The sequence below is a fragment of the Microcaecilia unicolor genome, chromosome 3 (assembly GCF_901765095.1).
Source record: "Microcaecilia unicolor chromosome 3, aMicUni1.1, whole genome shotgun sequence".
Classification (NCBI taxonomy): Eukaryota; Metazoa; Chordata; class Amphibia; order Gymnophiona; family Siphonopidae; genus Microcaecilia; species Microcaecilia unicolor.
This window is the reverse complement of record NC_044033.1, coordinates 283,844,988-283,857,193: the sequence shown is the minus strand read 5'-3', so window position 1 is coordinate 283,857,193 and position 12,206 is coordinate 283,844,988. Positions and strand designations below refer to the sequence as shown.

Sequence of the window (12,206 nt, the reverse complement as noted above, 5' to 3'; positions counted from 1 at the left end):
CTGGTTGCTATGTGTACTGTAGGCAGTGATGGGAAAGCATGACAATACTTGTTGCTATGGGACAATGGCATGATGTTCTGTTTATAGTGAAATGTAAAGACTAGTAAAAAAGGCCCGTTTCGGAGAGCAATGAAACGGGCGCTAGCAAGGTTTTCCTCGGTGTGTGTATGTTTGAGAGAGTGTGTGTGAGAGTGATTGTGTGAGACAGAGAGTGTGAATGTGTGGGTGTGAGAGAGAGAGTGTGGGTGCCAGTGTGTGCATGAGAATGAGTGTGTGTGTGAATGTGAGACAGTGAGAGGCATAGAGTGTGTGGGGGACAGTGTGTGAGAGTGAGATAGAGACTGTGTGTGTGGCAGAGATACCTCCCCCCCTCCCTCTGTTTAGTCGCAGGAATCCTCCCCCCTTGTGTTTCCTCTTTCCCTGTGCTGTCAGGTGTGGGGACCGTCCCTTTGCCCCTATGTAGAAAAATTTCCATGTCTCCATGCTATCTTTGGGAAACATATGATAGATGGTCCTAGCAATGACATGACCTAACATTAGGCATGCATGGGTTCTGGAAAGTGTTGAGGAGAAGCTTTTGTAAAAAGGGGGTGGGGTAAGTTTTTTGTTTTAATACCATCTTTATATTTAGGGATCCACAATGTTGATCACCCCATTTTTGTAATAGAAGCTGCTTACTGAGCTATTGTGTGGATTGTCCGGAAACAGTGTGTTTGCCTTGGTTGAAGCTTACTGTGTAGGTGTATGAGCTGGCTCTGTTGTTGGTAATGTTGATTTGTTTATCACAGAAATGTAAGTAGATTACATGTAAAACAGCACAGTTTATTGTAGTTCCCTGTTGTGAAAACTGAGGGCTAGATGCACTAAACCTTAATGACCCTCTAACAACCCTTTAACGAAGGAAATTCCTAACCGTTGCATGCATTAAAGGCCTTTTTCCTACGAAGCAAGCAGCTAACGAAAACGGAATGCAAAGGAGAAACTACCATTGAAATATGGACAATTCGGAATGCACTAACCACACCGATGATTGCAACGAATCATTTACCGTCAGAAATTTTACGTGTGCTCAGACCTGTCTTTAAGACCTGTCCGCTGCCCCCTGCACCATAAAAATCCAAGCTAGCATGTTTAAAAAGAAAAGTGAGATACAAACACAAACACGTGGCTCTCCGCTTTCCCCTGCATCATTACAAAACAAAACATACTGCTTCTCCCTGCAGCTTAAAAATCCTGTCTCTCCCCTTCTCCAACAGCTTTGAAAATTAACACTCTATCCCCTAAAGCCAATTTTCCCAGTACTGTAAACAAATTGCAAAGAGGTCTTCTGTTACAAAAGGGGATTTACGAGGGTCGTTCTTTTTAGAGATCTTCAACTGCACTCTTCCATATCATCATGCTGATCAATCCATAGACTGGTGGGTTGTGTCCATCTACCAGCAGGTGGAGATAGAGAGCAATCCTTTTGCCTCCCTATATGTGGTCATGTGCTGCTGGAAACTCCCCAGTATGTTCTCTATCTCAGCAGGTGGTGGTCACACACAGCAGCAGCTCTGGCTAGGCCTCCAAGCCTAATTTTTAGGTTTTGTTGAGTGCCTGGGGTTGAGGGCTCTTCTTGAGCAAGTGCAAACCTGGTGGCGCCAGGTCCCTCCTTTTCTCCCCCCTCCCGCTGGCTCCGTTAAAAAAAAAAAAAAAAAAAAAAAATTTTGGACGTCCTTAAGGGCGTTTATTTCGACGTTTATTTAAACGTTTATTGCAGCTACTCACTGGGACACCAGGTCGTTACAGCTCGGAGCGAGAAGCAGGTAATTTTTATCTTTTTATAGCGTGCAGGGGGTTCCCCGATTGATCTCCACGTGGCCTATGGCGTCGGAGGGCGAGGGCGCGAAGAATCGCTCCCCGGACCGCGTGTGCGCTTCTAGCGGGGATGCGGGGGTTTTAAAGTCTGATTCGCCCTTGTTGGGTGTCAGTTTGGAGGCCGGTCAGTGTCCTGGGTCTTCCTCCGGCGCGGCGGGTTTTCCCGCCATAAACGCCCATCCCCCGCTGCTCGCCTCCGCCATCTTGGCCGGCCACTCTGCTCGGACGGCTTCTTCTTGGGCCGCCCTTGAGCTGGAAGACGTTCATGCCATGGCCGCCCTTGATTTGGGCGACGGCAAAAAAGCGGCTAAAGTTAAGCGCCGTTCTTCCTGCGCGGCTCCTTCGCGGAGTGTCGCGCCGGACGCCATCTTGGATGCGCAGCATGTTGCTCCCCCGCTCTTGCAAGCGCCGGTTGAGGGTGCGTCTAGGGCTGTGGCCCAGGCTGCTGAAATTCACAGTCTGGGGGGTTTCTCCCCCCGAGTTTATTTTGCTGCTGCATCAGGCCTTCCTTATGCAAAACGCTGCCCCTTCTCCCTTGTCCGATAACGGGGTTGAGGCCCCCGGAAGTAAACGCCCTCGGGTGGATTCCCAGGCCTTAGAGGACGCTGTTTCCTCTGATGTAGATGAGGGCAGCGTATCTGAGTTCTCCCAACGATCCTTTGGGGATTCCTTGGAGGAGACGGATTCCCGCTCGGATGGAGCGGATGACCCCTCTGCAGCGCGGATCTTTCGCTCAGAGAATTTGCCCAACCTGTTACTGCAGGCCATGAGCATTTTGAAGATTTCCTCGCCAGAGGACGTCTCTCCCTCAGCCCCTGTTGGCTCTGCCATTAAGCTGGGGACAAAGCGCCCGCCTAGAACCTTCCACGTGCATGATGCCATGCACACCTTAATTTCGGCTCAATGGGATGTCCCGGAAGTGAGCCTCAAAGTGGTTAGGGCTATGTCCCGCCTCTATCCTTTGCCTGAAAGTGAGCGTGAGGCCTTTATTTGGCCTACAGTGGATTCTTTAATCACTGCGGTGACTAAGAAAACGGCGTTGCCGGTGGAAGGTGGCACGGCACTAAAGGACGCCCAAGACAGAAGATTGGAAGCGGCTTTAAGGTCGTCCTTCGAGGCGGCTGCCTTAAGTTTGCAGGCCTCAGTTTGCGGCTCCTATGTGGCCAGGGCGTGCCTGACAATGGTGCAGCGGGCTTCTCCCTCTGATCCTTCCTTGAGGGCTGACTGGCCGGCCCTGGAATCGGGCTTGGCTTATTTGGCAGACTTACTGTATGATGTCTTGAGAGCCTCGGCTAAAGGCATGGCTCAGACAGTCTCTGCGCGGCGCTGGCTTTGGCTGAAACATTGGTCTGCGGACCACGCCTCTAAGTCCCGCCTGGCTAAGTTGCCTTTTAAAGGCAAGCTGCTCTTTGGGGTCGAGCTGGACAAAATCGTGACCGATCTCGGCACATCTAAGGGCAAGAGGTTACCAGAGGTCAGGGCTCGGGCCAGTGCTCGCCCCGGTATCTCCAGAGGACGGTTTCAGGAAGCCTGTCGGTACCGCCCGGGCAAGTCGGGCTCCTCTGCCCCCTCTTCCTTCAAAAGGAACTTCTCCCCCAAGCAGCATTCCTTTCGCAGAGACCGCCGTCCCGGAGGTACGCCCTCCGGTCCTCCCCCAGGGTCTCGTACCCAATGACGGGGTCCTGGTCCATGGCCCAGTGCAGATTGGAGGACGCCTGTCCTCGTTTCTGGGCGAGTGGACCAGAGTAACTTCAGACGCTTGGGTGCTGGAAGTCATCAGAGACGGCTACAAGTTAGAGTTCTGCCGACCCTTAAGAGACGGGTTTGTACTCTCTCCCTGCAAGTCTCCGGTCAAAGCTGTGGCAGTGCAGCAGACCTTGGACAACCTGATACGCCTGGGTGCGGTCGTTCCGGTGCCAGAAAATCAGATTGGCAAGGGACGTTACTCCATTTACTTTGTGGTACCAAAGAAAGGAGGTTCTGTCCGGTCTATCCTCGACCTCAAAGGGGTCAATCGGGCCTTGAAAGTGCGGCACTTTCGCATGGAGACTCTCCGCTCTGTTATAGCGGCAGTGAAGGCAGGAGAGTTCTTGGCTTCCTTGGACATCAAGGAAGCGTACCTGCATATTCCCATCTGGCCTCCTCATCAACGCTTTCTGCGTTTTGCAGTCCTGGGCCGACACTTCCAGTTCAGAGCCCTCCCTTTCGGGTTGGCTACTGCTCCGCGGACCTTCTCCAAAGTAATGGTGGTCATCGCGGCCTTCCTGCGAAAGGAAGGAGTACAAGTCCATCCTTATCTGGACGACTGGTTGATCCGAGCCCCCTCTTATGCAGAGTGCGGCAAAGCTGTGGACCGGGTGGTTGCTCTTTTGAGCTCCCTGGGGTGGATCATCAACTGGGAGAAGAGCCGGCTGCGCCCGACTCAGTCCCTGGAGTATCTGGGAGTTCGATTCGACACCCAAGTGGGCAGAGTGTTCCTGCCAGACAATCGGATTGTCAAACTTCAGGCTCAGGTGGACCAGTTCCTAGTAGCCTCTCCTCTTCGGGCTTAGGACTATGTGCAGCTGTTGGGCTCTATGACGGCCACGATGGAAGTAGTGCCCTGGGCCAGGGCTCATATGAGACCACTACAACTCTCTCTGCTGCAGCGCTGGACTCCGATGTCGGAGGATTATGCTGTGCGCCTTCCCTTGGTCCCGGCAGTGCGCAAGGCGCTGAGCTGGTGGATGCAGACAGACAAGTTGTCTGCAGGAATGCCTCTGGTGACCCCGGAGTGGATTGTTGTCACGACGGACGCCTCTTTGTCGGGCTGGGGAGCCCACTGCTTGGGAAGGACAGCGCAGGGGCTCTGGTCTCCTGCAGAGGCAAAGTGGTCTATCAACCTCCTGGAACTCGGAGCCATTCGGTTGGCGCTTTTGGAGTTCATCCCGGTACTGGCGTTGAAGCCAGTACGGGTCCTGTCGGACAATGCCATGGCTGTGGCCTATGTCAACCACCAGGGAGGTACCAAGAGCGCCCCTCCAGCCAAGGAGGCCATGAATCTATGCCAGTGGGCGGAAGCGAACCTGGAACAGCTGTCAGCGGCCCACATTGCCGGAGTCATGAATGTCAAGGCGGACTTTCTCAGTCGCCATACCTTGGAGCCCGGAGAGTGGCAGCTATCTGCTCAGGCGTTCTTAGACATCACGAAGCGCTGGGGCCAGCCGAGCCTAGATCTGATGGCGACATCGGCCAATTGCCAAGTGCCGCGCTTTTTCAGCAGAGGACAGGACCCTCGATCCCTGGGAGTAGATGCTCTTCTCCAACAGTGGCCGACACAGGAGCTTCTCTATGTGTTCCCGCTCTGGCCCATGTTGGGCAGGGTGCTAGACCGGGTGGCAAAGCATCCGGGCCGGATAATCCTGGTGGGTCCGGACTGGCCCAGACGTCCCTGGTATGCGGACTTGATCAGGCTCTCAGTGGACGATCCTCTGCGACTGCCAGTGGAGCAGAGCCTGTTGCATCAGGGTCCCGTGGTGATGGAGGATCCCTCCCCCTTTGGTCTTACGGCCTGGCTATTGAGCGGCAGCGTCTGAGAAAGAAGGGCTTCTCAGACAAGGTCATCGCCACTATGCTGAGTGCGAGGAAGCGCTCTACTTCTACTGCTTACGCCAGGGTTTGGCGTACCTTTGCAGCGTGGTGTGAAGCAGGCTCACTTTCTCCCTTCACTGCTCCAATTTCTTCAGTGTTGGCGTTCCTGCAAGAAGGTCTGGAGAAAGGCCTGTCGCTCAGTTCCCTTAAAGTCCAGGTAGCGGCTCTGGCTTGCTTCAGGGGCCGCCTGAAGGGTGCTTCCCTGGCTTCGCAGCCAGATGTGGTGCGCTTTCTCAAGGGAGTTAATCACCTGCGCCCTCCTCTGCACTCAGTGGTGCCTGCGTGGAATCTCAACCTGGTGCTAAGAGCCTTGCAGAAGCCGCCTTTTGAACCCTTGTCAAGGGCATCTCTGAAAGACCTGACGTTGAAAGCAGTCTTTTTGGTGGCTATCACTTCAGCCAGAAGAGTTTCCGAGCTTCAGGCACTCTCATGTCGAGAGCCCTTTCTGCAGTTAACGGAGGCAGGAGTGTCTATTCGCACAGTGCCTTCCTTCCTGCCCAAGATTGTTTCTCGCTTCCATGTGAATCAGCAGCTCTGTCTCCCTTCCTTTCGTAGGGAGGACTACCCAGAGGAATACTCTGCTCTCAAATATCTGGATGTGAGACTAGTCATCATCAGATACTTGGAAGTGACCAATGATTTCCGGAAGTCGGATCATCTGTTTGTCTTGTTTGCAGGTCCTCGTAAGGGTCTTCAGGCTGCTAAGCCTACAGTGGCAAGTTGGGTCAAGGAAGCCATTGCAGCGGCTTATGTGGCCGCGGGGAAGGTGCCGCCTATCCAGCTGAAGGCTCACTCCACTAGAGCTCAGGCGGCCTCGATGGCAGAGGCCGGGTCCGTCTCCTTGGAAGAGATTTGCAAGGCGGCAACTTGGGCATCGGCCCATACCTTCTCCAGGCATTACCGCTTGACTGTGGCTGCTCGGGCGGAGGCCCGGTTTGGAGCTTCAGTGTTGCGGTCAGGGATTTCAATGTCCCGCCCTGGGGGAGTACTGCTTCGGTACATCCCACCAGTCTATGAATTGATCAGCATGATGATATGGAAGGTAAAATTATGTATCATACCTGATAATTTTCTTTCCATTAATCATAGCTGTTCAATCCATAGTCCCTCCCAGATATCTGTATTGTTTATATTCTGGTTGCATTTCAGGTTCAAGTTTAGTCTTCAGTTCCTGTTCAGGAGGACTTCGTGTTCAAGTTTTTTCAATGGATTCTTCAAGAGTTGAGACGAATTTGTGTTACAGTGAGCTGCTGCATTCCTCTCCCCTCCGTTTTACGGGGCTGGATTGAGACATAAATTCTGCCGGCGCTCCCTCCCGCTTCGTGCGGCTGTAGGGCAGCTTTGTACCCCTCCCGCTTCGGCGGTGTTAGGGTCAGTCAGCTCCTCCCGCGGTTGCGGTTGCAGGATAAGCCAGATCCCCCCGCATCGGCGGGGTGGTGTCCCTCCCCCGCTCCGCGGGGATGAGCTGGACGGATTCCCCTCCCCCACTTGTGTGGGGATGAGCTGGGTTAATTCCCCTCCCCCGTTTCGGCGGTGGTGAGCTGGGCAGAGTGTCCCTTTGTGGGTGTAATTCTCTAAGTGCTGAGTCCTGCGGATGGAGCTTGGATATCGACATACTGAGGAGTTTCCGGCAGCACATGACCACATATAGGGAGGCAAAAGGATTGCTCTCTATCTCCACCTGCTGGTAGATGGACACAACCCACCAGTCTATGGATTGATCAGCTATGATTAATGGAAAGAAAATTATCAGGTATGATACATAATTTTACCTTCTGCTAGATGAGACAGCTAAAAGGCTTGCAGGTCGGGATCCCCCCCTCGCATGCCCCAGTCTGACGTAAGCAACCTACGTAGGTTTAATACGTTTGTGGCTGCTCTGCGCATGCTTAAGGAGCAAATTAACGATGGGGATAACGTACGCTTGATACATTGTACTTTTCAATACCGCACCGAACATTTCTGAGCTGTTTTTTGTGTGCATTCTTCGTTGTTTCAAATTCGTTAAGCATTTTTACGATTTAGATTTTTTAACGTTTGGTTGATGCATCTAGCCCTGAGAGGGAAAGCAGCAAAGAGGTTAAAAGGTTGTGAAGGGCAGAAAATTAACACCTGAAAAGAAACCAAAACAAACCTGTTGATGTCCCAGGGGAAAAAGATGTCCTTGAAAGGTTTTGCAAACTGTACATGTTCCCTCACAGAGAGCAGAGCTTTGTTGTAGTAGAAGCTGATTTTTTTTTTGTTTGTGTACAATATGCAGGCACAGAAGCTGAGGTCTCGAGGGCATTGTTTTTCTTTCACAGGGCATTGAATGGTTGAGGAAGAGAGTGAGAGCCGGGCTAGGCTTCCACTGCAGTTTGTTTCTGGAGAGAGTGAAAGGTTTTGTTAGCCAGCAGTATCCCGGAGTCCTGGGGATACTGTTTGTGATGCTTTTGAGGTCACGTTTCATGTTGTTATGCGATTTGCTGAGTGTGATAGCTCCGCCCTCTACATCATCACTTTGTGACGTGAGGGCGGGGCAGACTCATGGGATCTTGCAACTACAAATTTGCATTTAGAATGTTGGGGTTGTGAATTATGTGTGGATAGGTCATGGCTGAGGGCGGGTCTGTGAGTGAGAGTGAGTGGTGCTGACAGCCTAGCCTACCAACAGTGCAGGGCTTCAGTGTTTCCCTGCCACACAGTGAGCTTCAGAACGTTGGAGGTGAGAATTATTTATATAGATGTGTTTGGACTCATTCTTCTTAATTATTAATATGATAGGAGTGGAGGGGTAGCCTAGTGGTTAGTGCAGTGGACTTTGATCCTGGGGAACTGAGTTCGATTCCCACTGCAGCTCCTTGTGACTCTGGGCAAGTCATTTAACCCTCCATTGCCCCTGGTACAAAATAAGTACCTGAATATATGTAAAGCGCTTTGAATGTAGTTGCAAAAACCTCAGAAAGGTGGTATATCAAGTCCCATTTCCCTTTCCCTTTCTTTGGTTCCCAAACGTTTATCCAATGTGACTCCATTTTATCATTTATTTATGACATATCCTACATTATCCCAAGGAATCTTGAGTTGAATGTGCCTTACATTAGATAATCAAAATAAGGAAGGAGTGTGACATTGTTGTGATTGATTAGTTGTGGGTTGAAAAAATGTAAGGATGGTAGTTTTAATATCATGAAAGTAAACAAAAAGTCGGTCAAGACTTGGATACATTAGTTATAGATCAGCAGTAGTAGGAATTAAACATAGGATTGTTAATCTGTAATTAATAATTTATTAAATAGATAGGATTTCAAAGATTTGCGGAATATTAGGGAGTTTATGTTGATGTTTGATAGATTCAGATAGTAAGTTCCACCATTTTGTGCCCAGATAAGTGATGTCAGTCGATTAGAATAGATTTATACATAATTTTTCTGCAGTTCGGGAAATGTAGTGCAAGATAATCTCTTGCTTCTGGGACTTCATTGCGAAGGGGAAGTTCTGTGTATGGTTGTATGTAATTTGGGGCTTTTCCATAAATTATAAGATGAATAAAAGCACATATCTTGAAGTAGACTTTGGCTTTTATAGGTAACTAATGAAGCTTAATTTAGCAGATGGGTTGCACTGTCAAAACGTGCCATATTATAAATAAGGCGAGCTGCTGTGTTTTGAACCATTTGAAGTTTTTTGATTAACTGTACTTACAACCAACATATGCATTGTGGTAATGATAGTTTGACGGTCGAGGTTGGGAAGTAGTTCCTTATTCGTTTTAGCTTCCAAAGGCTTTTGAAATTTTAGAGGCAACCAAAGAGTCTTGTGGTTCAAATGTTTAAAGTGATGGTCTATAATTACTCCAAGTATGTTTCATCGGGTAGGCAGTTTGATCAGTTGTAAGCAATTATATAGGGTATGATCAAAAGGGTTTGTTACTACTAAGAACTTGGTTTTATCACAGTTGAGTTTTAGTCTAGAGTCAGATGCCCAAGATTCCGTAAGATTAAGACCTGACTTAATTCTGTTGGTAGTTTCATGAATCTCCTTATCAAAGGGGATATATAAAGCAATGTCATCTGCATGTATCAAAGTGTTAAATCCAATTGTTTCTAGTTTAGAGCCTAGTGGTGCCATTATAACATTAAAAAGGATAGGAGAACATGGGGAGGATAGAGAACTGGGCATTTTTATCCTGTAAGATCTTGTTTTGAGGAATCCACTGAACCATTGCAATACTGCACCCCTGATTCCAAAATGATATATTTAGTAAAATATCATGATCTACTACATCGAAGGCACTAGACATATTGAACTGTAAAATTAAAATCCTTCTTCCCATGCTAATTACCTTCTTGAAATCCAATATTAGGGTAATAAGTACTGTTTTAGTACTGTAGCTAGGTCTGAAACCAGATTGGGAATTGTGGAGGAGAGAGAGTTCATTAATTGGGATGCTACTAAGCCCTCCATCACTTTTGTCCAAAGAGGGATGTAGGCCACAGGTCTATAGTTTGTAATGTCACTTCTGGAGATTTTGTAAGTTCTTTGGAATGGGGGTTGAAATTATAGAGCTTTTTTCCTTGGGGAAGAAGCCATTTAACAGCATATAGGATATATTGGCTTTGAGGAGATCAATAAAAAATTGAGGGACAGTTTTTAATATATGACTGGGACAAGCATCCAAGATGCATTGAGAGGTAGAGTATTTTGAGAGGAAGAATTTGACTGTTTCAAAGCTAGGTAATTGGACGGATGTCCACATTCTATTTCCTGTGATTCCCCTATTTGGGCAAGTTGTTTCTTTGAGATTTTCTGTGGGATTACCATTGTTTGACAGAACATTGTTACTGATTTTAAAGATTTTTTTGTTCAAAAGTGTATAGCTGAAGGGGTGACTTATTTGTTAACGGGATCTTTCTTTGTCATCATCAGCAGATGAATCCATTACGAATGGGTTGTGTCCACCTTACCAGCAGCGGGAGATAGAGAACACTGAAAACCATAGTGCCTCTAGGACGGCTAGCTCCATCTGCCTCTCAGTATTTCTCTATCTCCCAGCAGGGTTGGACGCAGCTTGTTCAGCTCCTTCAAGATTCTGCCTGGGGTGGCTCCTGTGCTTTTGCCAGTTGTAGCAGGGGTGTTGTAGCTAAGTGGAGCCCACTTTAAAGGCACATAGGTTCGCCTTTCCCTGCCTTACCCTTCCCCCTGTGTGGATGCAGGCATATAGGTTCGCCCTTTCCCTGCTTTTCTCACCCTCTTCTGTCTCCGGAGTACCTCTGTAGATGTTTGCCTCCAACTTTCCTCTCAGCGTTAAAAAAATCAAACCAAAAAAATGCGCTTTTTAGCGCTGCTATTTCTGAGGCTTTTCCTGACTGTGCAGCGTGACTGGAGCTCGTGGACTCGGTCCTTTGAGGTAAGAGCGATACTCAGCTCCTCCGGGGAGGGCCCGCAGATGGCTTTCCGATCGGGGTGATTTTGGCGCAAAGCCGCCATTTTGAATTTTATTCCACCGTTTTTCGGCGATGGCTGCTGAGGCAGATAAGCGCTGTTCCTGTTGTGGCAAGCGCAGATCAGCAGCGGGGCTCTGTAAAACGTGCTGTATAGACGGTAGAGCCAGTACGAGCATGGTGAGCGATGATTCTTCCTGCTTGATGGAGCTGGCAGCGGGCGTCATCTTGGAAGCGTCGCATGGCTCGACCCCTGCGGTTGCGGAGGAGTCTGAGAGCAGAGGGGTACCTCGGGCTGAGGCTACCAGAGGAGCTCCGTGCCCCATGGCTCCTAATGCGGAGACGGGAGGTCAGGGTGAGTTTTTCTCCCCCGAGTTTGTGCTTATTTTACATAAAGCCTTCATGCTGAAAAGAGCTCTGCCGCAGGTGTCTGACATTGCGTTGCTACCTGGTCCCCCTCTGACTGATGATGGCCAGGGGCTGATGTCAGATGTGGATGCCCCTGAGCGTTGGATAGTGGCGCACCCCCCTTCCCCCCCCCCCCCCCCCCCCGTGGTCGGGCTGTGGGGACTTTGAGGGATCTGGCAGGCCTTCGTGGTCTAGTGCCGGTTTGCCACTAGATCTGGATGATCCCATTGCGGCTTGGATTTTCCGCTGCGATGAGCTGCCAGCACTTATCTCTGATGCCTTACAGGCCCTCTCTATTGATGATCCTGTTAAAGACGAGGCCTCCTCTGGTAATCCGAGGATGGCGAGTACTAAGAAGCCTGCTCGTGCCTTTCCTTTGCATGACTCCATCCAAGAGCTTATTTCTGCTCAATGGGCTGACCCCGAGGGGCCCGTGAAAGTGCCAGGACGATGGGGCATCTTTTCCCTCTGAGTGAGGAGCACTTGGCCCGTTTTGGGATGCCTAAAGTGGATGCCTTAGTCACGGCAGTGACAAGAAAGACCACCCTCCCAGTAGAGGGAAGGGTTGCCCTGAAGGACATTCGGGACCGGCGGCTGGAATCAGCGCTAAAACGGTCCTTTGAGATTTCGGGCCTAGCGTTAAGGGCGTCTGTTTACAGTTCTTATGCTGCTCGAGCCTGCCTCTCTTGGTTACAACATGCAGTGGAACAGCCCGAGGTTGCACTGCGCATGGAGTCGGCCTTGTCATTTTTAACTGACACCCTCTATGATTTGGTCAGAGCTTCGGCTAAACAGATGTCTGTGGCGATGTCCGCCTGCCACCTTCTATGGCTATGGAATTGGGCGACTGACATGGCTTCTAAGCAAAGGCTGGTGAAGTTGCCCTTT

At 49.9% G+C, this 12,206-nt stretch overlaps 1 protein-coding gene and 1 long non-coding RNA gene across 2 annotated transcripts in view; both read left to right on the top strand.

Moving 5' to 3' along the window:
* Positions 1–12,206, top strand: part of NTPCR (nucleoside-triphosphatase, cancer-related) — a 226,180-nt gene that overhangs the window by 23,019 nt on the left and 190,955 nt on the right. The gene's annotated exons all lie outside the window — the stretch shown is intronic.
* Positions 2,990–12,036, top strand: LOC115466705. Its single transcript, XR_003941582.1, has 3 exons — positions 2,990–3,001; positions 4,756–4,762; positions 11,963–12,036. It is a non-coding gene; the product is annotated as an uncharacterized LOC115466705 (long non-coding RNA).